Source organism: Elephas maximus, chromosome 4 (assembly GCF_024166365.1).
Source record: "Elephas maximus indicus isolate mEleMax1 chromosome 4, mEleMax1 primary haplotype, whole genome shotgun sequence".
Classification (NCBI taxonomy): Eukaryota; Metazoa; Chordata; class Mammalia; order Proboscidea; family Elephantidae; genus Elephas; species Elephas maximus.
Genome location: NC_064822.1, coordinates 153,242,222 through 153,249,391, shown reverse-complemented (window position 1 = coordinate 153,249,391; position 7,170 = coordinate 153,242,222).

The window sequence follows — 7,170 nt, the reverse complement described above, 5'->3', positions numbered from 1 at the left end:
TTGCTTGTGGATCCTGACCAACTCAGCAGTGTCTTTTTGACCCTGACTGGGCTTGTGAGTGATTCCTCACAGGATTCTTACTGAAGCCAAGGGAGGTGACATTCAGTGCCTGAATCATACTGCTGGCTGGCCTTGACTCCAGAGGCCAGCATTCCTGTGATTGTTCTCTTGGGTTTTAATTTATACCTCTGCCAAATTGCAGGCCCAGTGTCTAAGCCAGACAGAGAGGTGTATATTGGGCAAGTGGAGGGTATCAGGCAGCTATGAAGAAACCTGCTTGAGCAAGGGCACCCGAGGGCATGCGGATAGGGCTCCCTTTCTTTTGGTGCACTCCCTGGGTGAACACTTGGTGTCCATTTCCTGTCAGTGATACAGGATATGATGTCCCTCGTTTGAGATTACGAGACTGTGCAGAGCTGAAAAAAACAAAAAATCCATTGCAGTCGAGTCGATTTCAGCTCATAGCGACCCTACAGGACAGAGTAGAACTGCCCCATAGGGTTTCCAAGGAGCAGCTCGTGGATTCAAACTGCCCACGTTTTGGTTAGCCACTGAGCTCTTAATCTCTGTGCCACAAGGGCTCCATGTAGAGCTTGGGTGCTACTAACTGGCATATCCTTAAAAAAAAGATTATATAGGATTTTTTTTTCTTGGCCCTAAGGAAAATCTCAGATTATAAAATCATTCATTAGATATTTTTTGAGCACTCACTATATAATTTTTTCTTTTTAATTTTTATTGTGCTTTAAGTGAAAGTTTACAAATCAAGTCAGTCTCTCACACAAAAACTTATATACACCTTGCTACATACTCCCAATTGCTCTCCCCCTAATGAGACAGCCCACTCCCTCCCTCCACTCTCTCTTTTAGTGTCTGTCTCACCAGCTTTTAACCCCCTCTACTCTCTCATCATCCCTCTAGCCAGGAGATGCCAACATAGTCTCAAGTGTCCACCTGATCCAAGAAGCTCACTCCTCACCAGCCTCCCTCTCCAACCCATTGCCCAGTCCAACCCATGTCTGAGAGTTGGCTTTGGGAATGGTTCCTGTCCTGGGCCGATAGAAGTTCTGGGGGCCATGACCACCGGGGTCCTTCTAGTCTCAGTCAAACCATTAAGTCTGGTCTTTTTATGAGAATCTGGGGTCTGCATCCCACTGCTCTCCTGCTCCCTCAGGGGTTCTCTGTTGTGTTCCCTGTCAGGGCAGTCATTGGTTGTAGCCAGGAACAATCTAGTTTTTCGGGTCTCAGGATGATGTAGTCTCTGATTCATCTGGCCCTTTCTGTCTCTTGGGCTCCTAATCACCTTGTGTCCTTGGTGTTCTTCATTCTCCTTTGATCCAAGTGGATTGAGACCAATTGATGCATCTTAGGTGGCCACTTGCTAGCGTTTAAGACCCCAGACACCACTCTTCAAAGTGGGATGCAGAATGTTTTCTAAATAGATTTTATTATGCCAATTGACTTAGATGTCCCCTGAAACCATGGTCCCCAAACCCTGCCCCTACTACACTGGCCTTTGAAGCATTCAGTTTTTTCAGGAAACTTCATTGCTTTTGGTTTAGTCCAGTTGTGCTGACCTCGCCTGTGTTGTGTGTTGTCTTTCCCTTCACCTAAAGTAGTTCTTATCTACTATCTAATTAGTGAATACCTCTCTCCCACCCTCCCTCCCCCCTCTCGTAACCATCAAAGAATATTTTCTCCTTTGTTTAAACTATTTCTCCAGTTACTGTAACAGTGGCCTTATGCAATATTTATCCTTTTGCAACTGACTAATTTTACTCAGCGTAATGCCTTCCAGATTCCTCCATGTTATGCAATGTTTCACAGATTCCTCACTGTTATTTATCGATGTGTGATATTCCATTGTGTGAATATACCATAATTTATCCATTCATCCATTGACGGGCCCCTTGGTTGCTTCCATCTTTTTGCTATTGTAAACAGTGCTGCAATAAACATGGGTGTGCATACATCTGTTTGTGTAAAGGCTCTTATTTCTCTAGGATATATTCCAAGGAGTGGGATTGCTGGATCATATGGTAGTTCTATTTCTAGCTTTTTAAGGAAGCACCAAATCGATTTCCAAAGTGGTTGTAGCATTTTACATTCCCACCAGCAATGTATAAGTGTTCCAATCTCTCCACAGCCTCTCCAACATTTATTATTTTGTGTTTTTTGGATTAATGCCAACCTTGTTGGAATGAGATGAAATCTCATTGTAGTTTTGATTTGCATTTCTCTTATGGCTAATGATCGTGAGCATTTCCTCATGTATTTGTTAGCTACCTGAATGTCTTCTTTAGTGAAGTGTCTATTCACATCTTTTGCCCATTTTTTAATTGGGTTATTTGCCTTTTTGCAGTTGAGTTTTTGCAGTATCATGTAGATTTTAGAGATCAGGTGCTGATAGGAAATGTCGTACCTAAAAACTTTTTCCCAGTCTGTAGGTAATCTTTTTACTCTTTTGGTGAAGTCTTTGGATGAGCATAGGTGTTTGATTTTTAGGAGCTCCCAGTTATCTAGTTTTTCTTCTACATTCTTTATAGTGTTTTGTATACTGTTTATGCCATGTATAATTGTCTCTATTTTTTTCTATGATCTTTATCATTTTAGATTTTATTTTTAGGTCTTTGATCCATTTTGCACTCGTTTTTGTGCATGGAGTGAGGTATGGGTCTTGTTTCATTTTTTTGCAGATGGATATCCAGTTATGCCAGCACCATTTGTTAGATAGACTATCTTTTCCCCATTTAACTGACTTTGGGCCTTTGTCAAACGTCAGCTGCTCATATGTGGATGGATTTATGTCTGGATTCTCAATTCTTTTCCATTGGTCTATGTATCCTTTGTTGCACCAGTACCAGGCTATTTTGACTACTGTGGCGGTATAATAGGTTCTAAAATCAGGTACAGTAAGGGCTCCCACTTTGTTCTTCTTTTTCAGTAATGCTTTACTTATCCAGGTCCTGTTTCCCTTCCATATGAAGCTGGTGATTTGTTTCTGCATCTCATTAAAAAATGTCATTGGAATTTGGATCAGAATTGCATTGTATCTATCAATCGCTTTTGGTAGAATAAACCCTACTGCCATTGAGTCGGTTCTGACTCATAGTGACCCTTTAGGACAGAGTAGAACCCCCTCATAGAGTTTCCAAGGAGCACCTGGTGGATTTGAACTGCCAACCTGTTGGTTAGCAGCTGTAGTACTCAACCACTACGCCACCAGGGTTTCCTCTGGTAGAATAGACATTTTTATAATGCAAGGTATGTTTTTCCACTTATGTAAGTCTCTTTTGGTTTCTTGCACAGTGTTTTTGTAGTTTTTTTGTATAAGTCTCTTACATCTCTGGTAAGATTTATTCGTAAGTATTTTATCTTCTTGGGGGCTACTGTAAATGGTATTGATTTGGTGATTTCCTCTTTGATGTTCTTTTTTGTTGGTGTAGAGGAATCCAACTGATTTTGTATGTTTATCTTGTATCCCGATACTCTGCTGAACTCTTCTATTAGTTTCAGTAGTTTTCTTGAGGATTCCTTAGGGTTTTCTGATAAGATCAAGTCATCTGCAAATGGAGATACTTTTACTTCTTCCTTGCCAATCTGGAGGCCGTTTATTTCTTTAACTTGCCTAATTGCTCTGCCTGGGACCTCCAGCACAATGCTGAATAAGAGTGGTGATAAAGGGCATCCTTGTCTGGTTCCCGATCTCAAGGGGAATGCTTTCAGGCTCTCTTCATTTAGGATTATGTTGGCTACTGGCTTTGTATAAATTCCCTTTATTATGTTGAGGAATTTTCCTTCTATTCCTATTTTGCAGAGAGCTTTTGCCATGAATGGGTATTAGACTTTGTCAAATGCCTTTTCTGCATCAATTGATAAAATCATGTGATTCTTGTCTTTTGTTTTATTTATGTGATGGATTACATTAATTGTTTTTCTAATGTTGAACCATCCCTGCATACCTGGTATGAATCCCCCTTGGTCACGGTGAATTATTTTTTGATATGTTGTTGAATTCTATAGGCTAGAATTTTGTTGAGGATTTTTGCATCTAAGTTGATGAGGGATATAGGTCTACAATTTTCTTTTTTTGTGGTATCAGGGATATACTGCCTTCATAGAATGAGTTTGGGGCTATTCTGTCCTTTTCTATGCTCGGAAATACCTTTACTAATAGTGGTGTTAACTCTTCTCTGGAGGTTTGGTAGAACTCTGCATTGAAGCCATCTGGGCCAGGGCTTTTTTTTGTTGGGAGTTTTTTTTATTACCTTTTTAATCCTTTCCTTTCTTATGGGTCTGTTTAGTTGTTCTACCTCTGCTTGTGTTAGTTTAGGTAGGTAGTGTGTTTCTAGGAATTCATCCATTTCTTCTAGGTTTTCAAATTTGTTAGAGTACAATTTTTCATAGTAATCTGGTATGATTCTTTTAATTTCATTTGGGTCTGTTGTAATATTGCCCATCTCATTTCTTATTCAGGTTATTTGCTTCCTCTCCTGTTTTTCTTTTGTCGGTTTGGCCAATGGTTTATCTATTTTGTTGATTTTTTCGAAGAACCAGCTTTTGGTCTTGTTAATTTTTTCAATTGCTTTTCTGTTTTCCATTTCATTCAGTTCAGCTCTAATTTTTATTATTTGTTTTCTTCTGGTGCTTGTGGGTTTCTTTTGTTGCTCTCTTTCTATTTGTTCAAGTTGTAGGGATAATTCTGTGATTTTGGCCCTTTCTTCTTTTTGAACGTGTGCATTTTTTGATATAAATTGGCCTCTGCACACTGCTTTCACTGTGTCCCAAAGGTTCTGATAGGAAGTGTTTTCATTCTCATTGCATTCCATGAATTTCTTTATTCTATCCTTAATGTCTTCTATAATCCAGTCTTTTTTGAGCAGGGTATTGTTCAGTTTCCAAGTGTTCGATTTCTTTTCCCTGCTTTTTCTGTTATTGATTTCCACTTTTATGGCCTTATGTTCAGAGAAGGTGCTTTGTAATATTTCAATATTTTCAATTCAGCTAAGGCTTGCTTTATGACCTAATGTGTGGTCTATTCTAGAGAATGTTGCACGTGCACTAGAAAAGCAAGTATACTTTTTTGCTGTTGGGTGGAGTGTTCTATATATGTCAAGCTTCTTCTTATTGGCTCTCCTTTGCAGATGACTTTTCATTTATCCCTAGATGCTCTTAAAATTGTCTCTTTATCTTTGGTTTTGGCAGGTTTGATTATAATATCTCTTGGTGACTTTCTTTTAACATCTACCTTATGTGGAGTTCAATGAGTAACTTGGATTGATATCTTCTCATCTTTCATGATATCAAGGAAGTTTTCTGTGCACAAATCTTCAACAATTCTGACTGTTTTTTCTGTTACCCCTCCCTGTTGTGGTATTCCCATTCCTCGTAGGTTATTTCTCTTGATAGAGTCCCACATCATTCTTAAGGTTTCTTCATTTTTTTAAGTTTTTTTTTTTTAATCTAATTTTTCTTCAAATATATTGGCGCCAAGTGCTTTATCTTCAAGGTCCCCAATTCTGCCTTCCACTTGCTCTATTCTGCTCCTCTGACTTTCTATTGTGTTGTCTACTTTTGTAATTTTATTGTTAATCTTCTGAATTTCTGATTGCTGTCTATCTATGGATTTTTCCAGCTTATTAAATTTTTCATTATGTTCCTGAATAATCTTTCTAATTTCTTCAGTTGCTTTATCTGTGTGTTCCTTGGCTTGTTCAGGGTATTGCCTCATTTCCTTCCTGATGCCTTGAATGGTTCTGTATATTAATCTTTTGTATTCTGCCTCTGGTAATTCTAGGAAGGCACTTTCATCCAGAAGCTCCCTGGATTCTTTGTTTTGAGAGCTTGTTGAGGCGATCATGGTCCGTTTCTTTATGTGACTTGATATTGACTGTTTTCTCTGAGCCATTTATAAGTTATTGTATTAGTTTATTTTATGTTTGCTTACTGTATCATAGCTTCTTGCTTTGTTTTGTTTTGATATGCCCAAATGGGTTGCTTGAGTGAGCTACCTTGATTATTTTCACCTTTGGAGCTCTGACATCCTGTCCCCAGATGGCTAGAGCTGTTATCAGATCTACCAGTCTAGAAGTCCATTCACTTTTCTTGTATGAATTCAGCTCAGGGGTCCAGGTAGCTGATCTTCAAGTGTTTGGTACAGGCTCTGTCCTACAGTCTTAGAGGGGCAGGGGTGATTGGTGTAGGTACCGGTATCTGGTTGCAGCATGGGGGTCACACTCTGAACAAGGCAGAGGCCTGAGAATCATCCTCCATGTGTCTCTGAGGAAAGTGCATCCTTGTCCCCTAGAGTTTACAGGTGGGTGGGTTCTGCAGACGGACCATGGGCACTCAATGTTTTTGGTTGTAAGGACTGGGAGGTACCAGTTATCCTTGGACCCCTGTTGCAGGTGGCTGCATGACCTGAGTGGAGCTACCAGTCCTTAGGCCCCTGATGTGCGTAGCTGAGGACCTTGTTCAATAGGCAAAGCAATGTCAAACATCAAACACTGACCTCTCTGCCACACAGCTGAAATGGTTGAAGTCTGCCAGCAAGGGCCTATTCTCATGAAATAGGCCCACGCAGGTCCATGCTGAGGGGAAAGGTACTCAAAGTCCATGGACCATTTATGCCCGGACAGGTACTTCTTCTGTCCTGAGCTCCCCCAGTTAGTGGAGCTGGCAAATTATATCTTCCTCCAATTGCAAATTTATTCGTTCTCTAAGGCTGGGAGGATGGCTCTAGGTGCTCAACCAGAACTATCTGAGGCCCAGGGAGGTCAGCCGCTGAAGCTGGCTTTCGGAGGCAGGGCGCAGTAAAATATATGCAAGTACTTAGCTTTTGCCGGAATGCCATTCTTCTCTGGTTCCGGAGGTTTGAGTAGGCTGTGTGGCTGGTGCTTCTCCCTGAGGAAACTGCGGCTGAAGGCTAGTACCATCACACCACAGGGGCTCCGGGAATGGTGCCTGAGAGCTCCCGCTATTCAGGTCCAGTAACTCCTCTCTGCTTCTGAACTGCCTCTTCCTCCCCCTGCCCCTCAGTTCGTTTTCTAAGCTTGCTTTTGATGTTCAGGGCTCCTAGCCTGTGATAAATATACTTGTTTCACTTGTTTTTTGGGTCTTTGTTGTAAAGAGGGCTCACTGGAAGCATGTCTAGTCTGCCATCTTGGCTCC